Source organism: Trachinotus anak, unplaced genomic scaffold (assembly GCF_046630095.1).
Source record: "Trachinotus anak isolate AG129_WGS33_773 ecotype Australia unplaced genomic scaffold, CSIRO_AGI_Tana_v1 ptg000003l, whole genome shotgun sequence".
In the NCBI taxonomy this organism is placed as follows: Eukaryota; Metazoa; Chordata; class Actinopteri; order Carangiformes; family Carangidae; genus Trachinotus; species Trachinotus anak.
In genome coordinates, this window is record NW_027273854.1 from 7,493,450 (window position 1) to 7,508,581 (window position 15,132).

Below are 15,132 nucleotides of genomic sequence, written 5' to 3' on the forward strand. Positions count from 1 at the left end.
CATATGGTAATAATGTGACGGCACCTTATAGCGTGTTGGTCACCTTTTAATTATAGACGGGGTAAAACTCTATAGCACCAAAGCCCAGTTTGTAGATACACTGCAAACTAACATGGAGGTGGTTCCAAATGTGCAGGGCTGTTGTTGCTCTGTCTGGCCAGAATGCATGCAACATATTTCCTCTGTGCATTGTGCACTCAACAGCACAAACCAATACGCTGCACAACACACACAAAGCACTTGCATAAAAATAACTCTTATTTATTTTATTTATGAAACTGAACTGTTTTAGTTCGTCAGATTATTTCCAAAAGGCCACGCCGCATCACTTTTAGAATAATGTCAGATTGTTTAAATATATTTGCATCGCTAAGAAAAGTTCAACTGCCAACAAAAAAACAAAAAAAACAAAAAACTGAATAATATTTCAATCATGTTCAGGACGTAAGATTATCAAATAATAAATGTGATTTGTTTTTGAACCATGTCTTCAAATGTGGATGTTTTTCAGATTTGTTCCGAAAGCATGATTTTTGTCCATCTAAATAATATATTTGCCGACGCCTTTAATAACAGTCTGTGACAAATCAAATGGTAAAAGCATTCTTTTGTTGTTGCTGTAAATCCCTTGCACTGCAGGTCTGTGTTTTCCTACTTTTGACTTTAAATAAAAATGAGTGCTGTCAAACATCAGCAAACTGATACAGTCACATAAGGTGTCGATCACGAAGTAACAGCACAGCGTAGCAGGGGCCACGTTTCATTGTCATCAATGTGGGTTGCAGAGATGGGTGTAATTACCTCTATTGTTCATTTTCTTTGGTCCAAATGATGCCAGAAGAGAATGAAAACAAAGTGTGATCCGGTGACTGGCTTTACCTTTGTGGTCTGACAAAGAAGCAGATGATGAATAGTCTTAGAATTAGTCCCCCGGACTTTGTTCAATGGTCATAGACGGGATGCTGTGAAAATAAAGAGACAATGCATCCTACACTGCAGCTTCATGAGGGAAATGATGAATGATAACACACTACCCTGTCATTTGAGTTCTCAACACAAACAAGCTGCAACTGAAGGGACACAGGCCTGTGTTGTTGTTTTTTTTTTAGCTGTCTTGATGCACACTAGAGTGTGAATTAAGCTCATCTCACCTGCTCAATCAAACCAAACTACAGGATAAAGTACTGAGGGCTTCTCGTGAATCAAATCTAACAGGCTCGGTGTGAATGTAGCGTCGGGTGATGACAATGTGCCATAATGACATATTTCATTCACGGGGTGTAGCTGATTATCTCAAGTGGAGGTGCTGTTTTTACAGTATGATTTAGATTAGAGCTTAGTGGCATCTTAAAATGATTAGAAGGTGTAGTTACTCCATTCACTAGCCATTTTTTTAATGACTGGGAACTACTTTCAGGAAGTCCTCGTGATCGGTCTGCTCCACGACACACAAAGAGGCATACATGTGCTCGCATAGCACATGCAAACTCCCTCTTACTCTCTATCTCTCTCTCTCTAACTGAAGACAGGACACCAATCACATTAATTGGTTCCTTGGGGAAATATAATATAGGAGCCCTGCGAAGTCCACGGCACTCAAAGACTCCCCCGAATGAAAAAATATATTTAAAATTGTGAGCTGTCATTCCATCAAATTAAAGTCATTTTTTTACAGCAGACCTGATCGTGTGTTTCTCTGTGAGCTGTACATCTCTTGTTTGGATAATTATATTAGATTTCGGTGCAGTTACAAATAGCGTTAGAAGATGCAGCTGATTAGATCCCTGGTTGGTAATGCAGCGTGATTAGGCTGTTTGCCGTTTCCTTCCAATTATGAAATTTAAAACCAGCAGCTTTTAAAGATGACACATGCTCAGTGAATGAAGCCCCTCCCATGTGCTACACTGAAAGCAAATGCCTTTCATCAAACGGGAAGGGTGGGGGGGGGGGGGGGGGGGGGGGGGGTTCTTTGAGGTCAATAGACACCAAAAGTCGCGACGTGATAATCAATACATGACCTTCCTCTCCAATGAATGTTGAGAAACTCCGGTCTGTGCTGGTGCAGCTACAGCAGTGCACTAATGTTAAATGTTCAATGGCTTCTGCAAAACATGAAGCAGAAAAAGAAAATGTGTTTTCATCCCTTTCTTCAGCATTGCCAGCATGCAACAGTGTGGCTCTCTAAATGCTTTGACCATAAGTACATCCATCCTGCTCTCTGCTATCAGCTATTCCTCCGCCTGTGCATGGCAAAAATGTCTAATACCTCAAAATATTGTTCGTTGACATTCCTTCTCTTTCATATTTTTCAAACCTTTGTAGTTTATCCTAGCAAGCAGATTTTTTCAGATCGATTCTCGCAGCTTCTCAGATATTTATTAGATTCCTAACGCAAGGAAAAAAACTACTCTGGAGACTTCTAATCTGGTTAGTTAAAGTAACCCATCTCTCCAAGTATGAAACACACGCTGTTCACTGAGCAGAACTGCAAATAGTCAAGCTGTTTTCAGGTATGTTTCCCATTTCAGTGTCTGCGCCTCCAAAATGAAATCATTCAACCAACAGATGAGGTTTTTTTCGATGTTAGAAAACCTGTTTATCAATCACAGTCCATTCAAACCAACAAACCCAAACTAACTTTCCGGTTTGTTTGATAATATGACTTGGTTTTACACAATCACACCTCAAAATTGCTGCACTTTTCTTTAGTTGTATCAAGATAACTCATGACACCTGGGGCAGGGCTGAGTTTAGAGACCTTTGTTTGAGGGGGGCCAGACTGTGGCACAGATTCAAAGAACAGGGGATACTAAGGTATTTGGGAAATTATTAAAAATGTCTATGCATTATAAATAACAATTATTCAGTGTAATAAATGAATGACAATTTAACAAATTAAAAAAAATTCTAAATATCAAACAATATCAATAAATAGCTATTGGTTACTCTAAATAGCCAACCACCTCACCCTCCGACTCCCACCCTTCCTTCATAGGAATAAAAAACCTAAAAGGAAAGAGACACAGAACAATGTGTGTCTTTTAATGGTTCTTCTGTGTCTCTTTATAGTTGTTTTATGTCATTTTGTGGTCATTTAGCATCTCTCTGTGGTCATTCTGAATGACTTTGTCTCTTTCGTGGCCTTTCGTGCCTGTTTGAGGACGTTTCGATCTCCTTGTAGTGGTTTCCTTCTGGTCCTTTTGTGTCTCTCTGTGGTTACTTCATGCAGAAGTTCTGATACTAACAAGTATGGAAGTCACGATAATTCCAAAATTATTATTGTTCCACAAATTCCACGATTCTTGATACCAAATTTCGACACTACAGCAAGAAACAGAAAACAACTGACGCTGCTGCACACGTAATGTCACACCACTATATAGTATAGTTTAAACTGACTAACATGAGGACGGACCCATGGTGTGAAAATATTCACTGAAAAAGTCCGTGTTATATATCAACAGGCTGAACTGCAATGACTGCAGCCAGCTTATGCTGCGAGCATCCAGCTGTCGCAACTCACAAACAATAACAGCAACATTTCAGGACATGAACATGTTGACTACATGGATTCTGTGTACAGAGCTGCTGAGATAAGTGTGAGTTTTTCCCTCCTTCATTTGAAATACCCAGTGGAACAGTTTGCATACTGGCTTTTGGTCCCATGATCCGCATCAAATGCAAAATATCTCCATACAACAGTCTTTGCCTGCCTTCTTCTTCTCTTTGAGTCTGATGTCATCAAATCATCAAAATCATAGTTTCACCAGAACTGTCCTTTCACTGTTCAAAACAAACTTAAAGACTTCTGCCACTAAGAGTCAACTCACAATCTTGCTGAATAATGTCTCTACTTACTCAGAGCATTGATTGTGGGGCCGTTTGGCTGTGCACTCAATTGCCTCCACCGACTGAACAAACATTTCTTTAAGTGTACAATCATCTGAAGTGAAAGCCATGAAGACAAGGAGCAATCAGATGATCAGTCCAGGACTCATCTACACTTTGATGTTGTGTGAAGGTCATCCCTTAATCTTCCCTCACACGGCAGCCAACCACGTTGTCGTATAAACATCTGATGGATGATTTGAGCAGGCCAATTGCTTCCCATTGAGCCAACTCTATAGAGGACATACTGCAACGCTCGTGAGCGCTTGATGGCTGATGGGCAGCCCCCCAAACATCAAGCTGACCCAAATAACAAGGTTACCTTGGCCAACATCAGACAATGTTCCTCTGATCATAGAAATTTATGGACCTCTCCGATTGAATTTACGACTTACTAACATTGTTAACATTGTGTGGATGGTTATTATAACCACTTCTCTTAGAGAGCAATCTGAGAAGAAGCTTTCTCTAGAGGTGGTCCAAGAAGAAGTGAAGACAAAAAACAACACAGTTGAAATCACTTATGGAAAATGACGACAGGAGCATGTGCGGTTAAACCACAGATTACAAACTGGAATCTGTTGAAAAACACTGTGTTTGCATCACTTCTTTCATACTGAATTATATTTCTGTTTCTTTATTTGGTTCAAGGTTTTTAATGTTAGCTTGTCTGCTGCTTGTAATGGAATGGAACAGCTCACATGAGCAGAAAGCATCTTATCAGACATTTGATCATTTTTTATGTTATCAGGACAGGACATTTCAAACACCTAAAAAAATAGAATTATGACATAACATAAATGTACATGACGATACTATCCATGTCCTTGTTTTTAAATCCTCCAGGTTTTGACCATCAAATGAATCCTTCCAGTGGTGGAAAGTACATTTACTCAATTACTGTACTTAAGTACAAATTTGGATTCTACTTTACGTCTACTTGAGAATCTGGTTTCATGCTACTTCATACGACTGTATTACGTTTCAATGGGAAAATATCTTTTATTCTACATTTACTAGTAAGGTGAACCCGGGTGAAGATAAAATTGGTAAAAAATTGCTCTAACTCCAAGAGTTAAAATGCTCCTTATACATCAATTACTAATAATAAAAATGAAATTGTGATACATGACAGTAAAACAGTAAAGATCGGGGAGATTGTTAGGGAATTACAGCTGTGGCTCAGGAAGCATCGATCCCCGGCTCCGCCAGTCCACATGTTGAAATGTCCTTGGGAAAGGCACCAAACCCCAACTTGCCTCTGATGGCTGTTCCATCAGTGTGGGAATAGTAGAAGTGCTCCATGTGTAGATGTAAGCGCTCTATGGCTGTGTGTGTGAATGGGTAAATGCAGCTCACATTGTAAAGTGCCTCGAGTGGTCAATAAGACTACAAAAGCGCTATATAAGCAGTCCATTTATTTTTACTTAGTTATTACATGCATTTTAACCATTTTACTTCACTAATAACATTTTCAATGAAGGCCTTTTACCTGTAATAGAGAGTTTTTACAGTGTGGTATTGTTACTTTTACATATCTTTCTTTTTTCTATACACTGCATCAGAGATACAGTGCAGCATGTAGATTTAATTCTCATTCAGAATGAAGAATAATTCCAGACAAGTGATTGTGAGTGATGATTTCTTCCTGCAGTAACAGCCTCTTGACTCAGTGTGCGGCTGTTGTAACAGAAGGCTTTTATCTCACAACAATCCCAGCATCTGTTTTACTATTGAAGTTCTGTGACTCTGCCTTCTGAAAGATGGCAGGGAAACCAAACTTATACTCCCCACTTTATATTTTTGAACAGTTCTGTTATTATGGTATCATCAAAACTCCAGTGAATGAAGTTTGAGCAAAGCCATAAAGCAGCAAACTTACCATCAGTTCTCAAACTCAGCTTTGGAGAAAGGACCAGACTCTTACAATTTCACAAAGAAAAGGATTCAGGAAGTCAAGCTGTGCTAGAGAAGACGATGGCTGCTTAAAAGACCAGCTGAGAAGGGCAGGGTGTAAATAATAGGGTAACTTGACTCATCAATAATTTCATCAGCCATATGCCCAGCCTTTGCAACCTGCAGACGACCTTGTTTGTTGTATTGTGGGGACCAAAGGTGAGTTTTGTGGGGAAATAATTAAGTAAAACGTCTTTTGATCGCTATTGACTTACAGGGTGTGCAAGCTGCCAGAATACCTCTAATGCACCTCTACTTCTCAACTTAAAAGCCTTTAAGCACTTCTGTCAAGATGGTGTATAGCTTTTAAGTTTTGGCCAGACAAGCAACTCTGCTTACCTAAGCACATGTGTCTTGTCACGATTAAAGAGTGCAACACGTTCCACACTATGGCTCTGCACAGGCTACAACAGAGTTTGTTCATTTTTAATCAGTGATTCTGGCTAAAGCTACAGATTGTCAGTGAGAAAGTGAAGACAGGACATCGTTACCATAGAAACTGCTTCCAAACTTGGAGCAAACGTACTAGCATCTACTTATACTAAAAGTGTGCCAGTATTCACACCATGCAGCAGGCCACAGTGTACCATAACACTCATTCTGGAGAGTGTTGCTGCATACTTGACTTAGTGTTCACTGACACTGTCAGACGGCTTTAATATGATGCAAATTATTCAAAGAGCGTGATCTACTGAAGTCTTCCAATGGCCTTAGTGTAAGTGCTTCGCAAAATGACTTGCATAAGAGACCTTGAAACAACTAACATGATAAATTAATTAAGACTCAGTGTTTGTAAAGAACCCTGCTGTGTTACTATTGTTTCCACGATTGTGACTGATTAAACAATGCAGTTACTTTTTCTAGAATTGTTTCCTTTATAGAGAAGATTGATTGCAGAGCAACAAAGCGAGGCAGAACAGTGGACTTTCAAAGCAATAACTGAACCGAGCCACATCAACTGGAAAAAATTGCTATGTTTGGTCTGCCCAGAGCAATGAAGTCAGTGTTGTGCTGTGCCAACTTCTGAGAGTGCTGTTACCAAATACTACAGATCATGATTCAGATCGGATGCAAGACCTTTCTTGGCAGCTTCCTTGATGCTTGCAGCAGCAAATCAGAAACATATCAATATTTACTTGGATGACTGCCACGTTGAGAGCTGATGTCTCTTAACAACAGCCAGATGAATAACATCTTGTGAATACATCTTATTTCTCCCAACAGCTGATAAAATCACAGTCAAACGTCTTGGTAGAACAGACACTTTTGCAAGAGTACTTTTTAAATGATTATTATAAAGGCCGACAGCTGGCGAGAAAAGCGGTCCATCCCCAGCTGCAGCGCATCAATCTGACGCTCCACCTGTTGTCTCTTCACTCACGCCCTCCATTGCTCATTAAACAGCGCTGCCTTTCAGGCCGAATCAGCTCAGCCTGGTGATCACCCACTGTGAGACCAGAGCACAGAGAGAGAGAGAGAGAGAGAGAGAGAGAGAGAGAGAGAGAGAGAGAGAGAGAGAGAGAGAGAGAGAGAGAGAGAGAGAGAGAGAGAGAGAGAGAGAGAGAGAGAGAAGGGATCTGGGGTGCCAGATTGTCAGGCCTGTGAGGTGTTATTCCTCAAATAAATATGGAGATTATGTGTAAAGCCTGTACGCCAATTATGCTTCCCCACTTCTTCCGTAAGACCACTTGGAATTCTCTGCGAAGCTATGCATAAGGAATAAAATGTACAGTAAGGGCCTCTTGTGATTTGATGAATGTGTGCAATATAAAATGAACTGGAACTGGAGAAAAGCATGAGATTAGGTTCTTTCAGTGGATTCTTGTCTGTACAAACCAGGAAGCGCATTGTGCCTTCTGCACACCCACTGTTGGAGTCTCAACAATCAAAGCCTGTGGGACAAAAAGTGTTTTGTATTTGAGGACAGACTCTGTCTTTTCCCATGGGTATATCAAGCCAATTTTACACACATATTCTCTCCTCACTTCCTGCTTCACCATAAAGGTGCCGCTCTATATATATATAAAATATTCTGTGATTTTATCCCAGGTTGCTGCTAAGAAGTGGGTTTATGTCAGTTGGTGTTCAAGGCGCATGTCTCCCAAGAAGGAATTGGCTAGTCATCCTGACTGAGCCTGTAAAACCTTTTACAGCTTGCTGGAACACTGAATATTCAAGAGACTTTACCACACATTGGGTTACTGCATATTCAAAAATGTGCCATGTTTTTCTGGCTCATAGACAAGCTCCCTGGCGTAAGTGTCTGGGGTTAAATATTTTAAAAGCCAAAGACAGCCTAGACACAGATCCCTACAAACACGTACATGACTGTTTACATGTTAGTGATTTATTCTTTCAAAAAAACATCCTATTTATAATAGATTTGAAATAACTCTTTAAAGCAACCCGTGGCTAAGTCAGTATTAGAAGTAACCTCAGTGTCCTCTGGACTAACATCACTGCCTGTCTGATAGTAGTAATATTGTTACCAGGAACGCTGATCAAAAGCTGAGGAAGAAACCGCTGGAGCCAAATTATTACAACCCGCCAGGTTTTGATTGGTAATTTGCAGCAGCTAAATAATAATAGAGGTGTTTTCTGCGTTAGCAATTTCAGTAAATTGATTTCTACCCTTCCACAAGATGAGTTAGCGCTGCTGTTTAGGCATGTTTTCAGGAGACAGCAAATCAGGTGTTGGAGGAAAAATAAATGCAAAATAACACAGCTGCTAAAATCAAACAGGAGACGCAGGCAACAAGAGAGCAAAACGAAAAAAGATGCTAAGGATAGAATAAATAAATGTAAATATGAATTAAAAAATGAAATTAGACATCGAGTAGCTGACATCACATTCATGTGCAAGAAAAACACTTCACATGTTTAATGCAAATGTAACATGCATTACATAGTGCACAGCATTCCTTGTTGAAGATGGATTCTTGGAAGAGGCCTGTTGTTGGCTTAGAAGTGCCATAAAAATAAAATAAAAAATCAAACTTTGGATGCTCTCACTAACCTGTCTGAATTTAGATTCTGCCCACCCAAAATACAGGTGCCAACAATCTTCACATTTCCACCAGCTACATAACTGCTGGCAAAAAGAAACTGAAGCATGTTTGCATCTGTTGATTAGGTCTAGGGGGCTATTTAGATACTATAAAAGTATCTAAAAAAAGTGCCACAGACACAACGCACAGCCTGTATTCAACGTCACAACAGTAAACACCCTCAGCTATGCCTTCAGCACGGCCCCCCTGGACCCAGCATCCAACCTTGCAGGATTTAGTTTCTCTCTCTTTAGTTTCTTATTCAGAAAAAGGTCCTTGAGCTGCAGCAACCTGTTGTTGCTGCAGCTCCAGGGAGAAGCTCGAGAGAGGAGATGTATAACTACACTGAGATGGTGGTAGTTAAAACCACAAATATATCTTCTGATGGATAAAACTAAAAAGAGTAAAATATGTGACCTTTAAACACATATAGCATTTATAATGTAAAGGTTAGCATTATTAAAATTAGAAAACAGATCACAGAACAACTAAGAGCTACACAAGCTACATGTTTCACTGTAGTTTCTGCTGCTTTTGCTGAGGTTTTTGCTGGTGTGTGTATGGCTTGATTAAGATGTGTGTGTGTGATTTCCCACTTCCATATGCACGGTTTTGCTAATGCATGTCAAAGTTGAAATTATAGTCCTTACTTTAGCCTTTGTACAGGCTCAACCTACAGTATATACTGTGCCATAGTGGAACATAAGTGATCATTACAGGTCCTCACCTCTGTATTTTTTGCTCGTTGAGTGTTTGACTAGAATATGGGTGAATCAACAGGCTGAGAGATTGTCACCATTTCATATGCAGGTACGTGTTTGCAAAACCAATTCACAGTCTACCATAAGTACTAAACTGAGTAGTCTGCAGTGACATAGGGAATAAAGAATCTTGCCAATTACCACTTTAAATTTGCAGGCTTTTCGAGACTTATGGCTTCATTTACATGTTGTTCATTACAGTAACTACATCATGAACATGAAGTAGTGGACAGAATCATGGCTCTTCAGTGGTCCTCAGAGTTTCATAGTGTCAGGGCATGGAAATAACCTGAAAATAAAGGGTGGAGCAGAGTGCTTACTACGTTATATCATGTATCCACATCTTGGCTCACTTGCACTACATGGAGAGGATTTACATCAGTGAAAAATACCTGATAAAACACAGTATCCTTGCATAGCACAGGCAGAAAATATGTACCAGTGCTCATAAACAATCAAAGAAGAGCCTGCAGTTTTCTTCTCCTTCCCTTGGCTTAGAAGTTGAACCTCTTGTCACTGATTTGATGCAGAGAGAGAAGCACCCTATGACCTGTGAGTGATGAATACCGGTACGTGCATTCTCCCTGCAGAGGACACTTCGCTATGGGAACAGACTATAACTAGATGGTGTCAGAAGGAGGAAAAATTCCTAAAAGCAGACATACAGTACATTATGGTACAGTGCTGTAGATTTGCTCACCTCCAGGGAATATGACAAGTGTTTAAGGGAATATCAGTAAAAGATGTCTGCTCCACTCTGTAGCCAGCTGGGCTTGAGCTAATAGTTTTACAGCATGATGTTCTACAGTGCTGCATGTATAACCCCCTGCACCATTAAAATAGACGAACACCACTCATGCTCTTCAACATCCTCAGAGTGCTTCATGGGGTGCTGGATGAACTGCAGGAATAGGCCTGAGCAGTAACTATTACTACAGTATATATTGTATGTTTTATTGGAGGACAGGGCCTCACATGAGGGCCAGAGTGCCTATTAGCCCTGTGGGTGTGCCCGTTCTGACTTCAGTCCTATCTGCCACAAGCTTGGTCCCTCTGTCCATTCCTCCGTGTTGCGCCTCCAGTCCTTCCTCCAGGAACGTTTTCAAAGAGGTACATCTGTTGTCACAGTAATGCTAACTTTTTCTACAAATCATTAAGAGCAGTTTTTTTTTAATCTTGCACATCAAACTGAACCATGTAATTACAATAATACTATACATACATTTGAGTTTAACAACTAAACCTATCCTTACGGGAGCTAAAAGGGTCTTTGCATTAATCGGTAATATATTCAACTCTCAATCATAAATTATGCATTTAGTGATACTTACATTCTGTTCATTCATGGGAATAAACATGTTCCTGGAAATGTGTGTGAGACAACCCATCAATACAGCATGTAACGCAAAAAAAAATTAGCTTTATTATAATACATGAATCACGCATTAAAGAGGTTGAAATTTCAATTAAGTTTCCTTGATAGTCTTTGAAGATATGAGCCTGATTAAAAAGTATAATCCATTTTCACCAGCGTATAAATCCAGATCAGAGGAAGTGGATATGACCATGAGGAGAAGTCTCCACTGGAGTGAATGCCAGGCTCTGCATCCTGTTATTAGAGGTTCAGGCTTGACTAACTGTATCCTTTTCAGTCTAATCTGATTTGCACAGTTAAATGCTTATGCGTAGTGTTACGTGCCTGTGTCACTGTACTTTTAATTAAAACTATTAAGTCTTTCACTTTTCATTATTCTTGCTGTTTAAGGATTTTCTGATCTGATCTGTTTATAAAAATATATCAATGCACGTGACTCTGGCCTATAACTACAAGCTTGAGAACACTCTGCCCAAGTGCAAGCACTGTACTTTTAAAAATTACAGACCTAACGGTAACACAGTCAGCAATTATAACTTATATAATATACGTCATAATCTTGTGTCCAACACTGTGTAGGTAACAGTACCACAATAAGACTTCTGTGCAAAGTGGACTCATTTACGGGGTCATGTTACTGACCACACATAATTCAAAGCATATCTTCATATTATCTTTTCCACATTCATTACCATTCTGTGTGTGAAAACCTGCTTGATGGAAATGAGAAAATGTGTCGGGATTCATAAATCTTTAATGTGAATTGTGTTCAAAGTGATGACACAGTGCAGCTTCCATCATACAAAGAGCACAGGATGTTTCAGTCGTTAAAAATGAAATAAAGCCTAAAATATGTCGTTCACTGGTGGCCGGCATGTACATCAAAGCTTTTAAAGTTTTTGTGTCTGAATACATCAGTGGGGAAAGGCAGATAGGCTGGAGCGGGGTTTTGTGCAAGCAATCTTGGCTTTCGTCCCTGCAGCTCGGACTGCAGCCAGGGTTTCAACTGAGGCGGGGGCTCCAAAGTTTAAAGGGCCCTTGCATGAGGGAGAGACATTTGAGCTTTGGATGCCATTCTATGTGAGTGATTAACAGTAGAGTTTTCTGTCGAAATGAACTCCCTGAGACAAAGTGACTTTGGCCTCTTGTCCCAGCTTTCGTCAGAAGTTTTTTTTGTTTTTTCAGCAGAATTATTCACAACACACCAAAGTTCACAAGCTTGTAGTTTTGTCCGGGGGTCTACATACATTACAGACCTTACATGAGTGCGGATTAGAGCCTCATCATCATATGGGCTTCATGAAAATCTTCAACCAGGAACTGTAAGTGTTTTTTGAGAGGTTTCCCTGTGGACAGTTTCTACAGAGGACTGAAGACGTCAGTTAGCCTCTTTTCCTGGGCTTAAAGGGTCTGTTTGGGCTGTAAAGGACAGACTAAAGATTCAGCTTCCCATGTGATCTGTTATTACGCTTGTATGATAATGTAGCATTAAAGCCGGCATTTTGATCATTTCAGTGTTTACATCTTTTTTTTTTTTTCCAGAAATTCAATATGAAGTCATTAAAGGAATCTATAATCCCTGTGAAAGGAATTATAATAAGATTAAGCATTTTTTGTTTTGCTATCTTGAGCTCATTACAACCCTCAATTTCTCATAATCTGTTTAACTATCAAATCATTAATCTGCTTAAAAATTGCAACTGGTAACCCCTGCCTTGCATTCGTATTTTCATTATCGTCCCTATGTTTGTGTGCTATGTTTAGTCTTGTCTTTTTTCACATCCTCAAATTTGACTTAAGGATCTTTAATAACAAAATAACAGACCCTCGTTCTTCCCATGTATCCTTCTGTAGAAAACCTGCTGTCTTCCCCTGCTGTAATCTGAACTGCCCTGCCATGATTCATTTGCATTTATATGCATCACAAACCATACAAGGCCCCGACCACATGGGGCATCCCGGTGACCCAGTGTTGTGCCATGCAGCCACGATGTCCTCAGTCTGGGGGCCTTCGTAATAAGTTGTTCCCTGTACCCCCCCATGTTATTAGTTATTCCCTACTGTGAAGTGACAAATGAAAACAAAATGCTACAATATAGAATAAAATAATTATTACACTTAAATAATAATATTTACATTATGTCAGTTTTTTGCACGTGCAGAAGTATCACCGGCCTCCAGCGATGCCTGTATTCACGCTGTATCCAGTAATTACTCTGAGTCCGGCTGGAGCTTTAAACTTTTCAGCGGCTACATATGAATGAGATCAACCACTTATACAAGGATACACAGCAAGAGCTGGATGCTGCTGTGCAAAACACTCTCCTGGTTTTGAAGCACAAACAAACCATGTTGTTCTTAAAGATGCAACACATTGATTTTTATTGTTGTTGCTGCTTGACACCTCTCGGGAATTAAAACACTAAAATGAAAGCACAACAACATATGGAATCAAAAAAGAGATTCCAGTATGTTCCTGCAAGTGGATGTTTTTGAACAACAACACATTATAATGTGATACAATGTTTATTTTTCATGAGTCTTTATGAATTAAGATCTTATATTTTATGCATGGCTCAGAATCTCAGCTCAGCTTACTCTGCACGTGGAACTCAAAACAATGCACTTTATAGTATTGCATGCACAAGACTGCTGGTGTCTGCAAAAGAGACACTGAAGATTTATTTAGATTTAGATCTTTCTCAACCCAAGTTCACATTCACAAAAACCATTGTATGTGCACATACTGCTTCATTTTGGTTTATTTCATTCACCGCATGGATTTTTGTGAACTGCCAGCCGCACTGGCTTTAGCAACAGTGAAGTATGAGAAAACAGGCTTTTGTGGAAATTACATAACAAGTCCTCTCACAAAACTGGAGAGATGCCAATGGCAGCTTTGAGGAACCAGCTAGACCGGGCCACTCTTCTCTTTTTAATGTGCTCTGGATACACAGCCATGAGCTATCACACTTCCCCTGCTAGCCTATATACACTCGCCTCCGTTTTTTTTTTGTTTTTTTTTCCTTTTTTTTCCTTTTTTTTGTCTGGCTTTGGCCTCTATATCCTGCAGTATCTGATTTTACCCCAAAACACCAGCATTAGTTTTAAATGGAAAAGTGGGAGGACCACTCACCTTTTAATATTGTTTTTATTGACTCAGACTGCTGAAGAGCACAGTGAGAGCCTTGGAGAGGAAACAGAGACGGAGGTGTCAGCCACTATACCGGCGGTACTTTGTGTTCTAAGGCAATGTAGAGTCGTACTTTACTGCTGCATACGGAAATCTATGATATAAAACTACCGAATTCTGATACCAATGCAAAACAATAAATGCATGTAGAATTACATATAAAATGATCAAATTTAAGGACAATTCAGTGAACTGTCTGTTACACAATCTTAATCCACTGCACCAAATAGCAGCAACAGTTTGCATCAAAAATCAGACTTCTTCCCGTCAGATCCATAACTCAGGCAAATCTGATCACACAGACATGATACACACACTTTTATCATCACAAACGTCATAGTAATCGTGATAGTAAAAGAGACAGTCCCCAAAACTCCAGAATTTGCCTGATAAGTTTTCTTCAGTATTAAAGTAATCCAGTGATCCATGGGTACACTGCAAACAGGCACTGCTGATAAATAATTCAACACACTTCTAATAGTGCAAGTTTCCCAAAATGTAGATAAATATGGTCTCCCAAAAAACATGGTTTTAAGTTGTAGTCCACAGTGTAACTCACTGAATCCAAAGTAACATTATACTTCCTGTTTATGCCCCCCTGGGGTTTAGTATGGCTGCTGTGGGAATGCTCCTATGGGTCTTATCCTAGAGTAGCTACAAATGGCCTATACGGTTGTTTCAGATGGAGGACTTCAACATGCCTTGCCTTAAACATGAGCAGTACCGCTCACATACAAACTGATGAGCAGCCCAACCTATTCTGAAACTACTTCGAGCATGCCTGGCCAAGATATGTAGCGACTCTGCTAAAAGCCTGTCAGTCAAGGAAAAAAAAAACCCGACAGGTCTGATACCACTATGTTTCCACTGACAGTCAGAAAATAAAATTATAATATCCCCCAGTTCTATTGG

The 15,132-nt window shown here is 39.8% G+C and overlaps 1 protein-coding gene and 1 long non-coding RNA gene across 2 annotated transcripts in view; one reads left to right on the top strand and one right to left on the bottom strand.

Moving 5' to 3' along the window:
- elfn1a (extracellular leucine-rich repeat and fibronectin type III domain containing 1a) overlaps positions 1-15,132 on the top strand; it is a 75,822-nt gene that overhangs the window by 10,113 nt on the left and 50,577 nt on the right. The window lies entirely within an intron of this gene.
- LOC139614046 (uncharacterized) overlaps positions 1-15,132 on the bottom strand; it is a 127,466-nt gene that overhangs the window by 1,378 nt on the left and 110,956 nt on the right. The window lies entirely within an intron of this gene.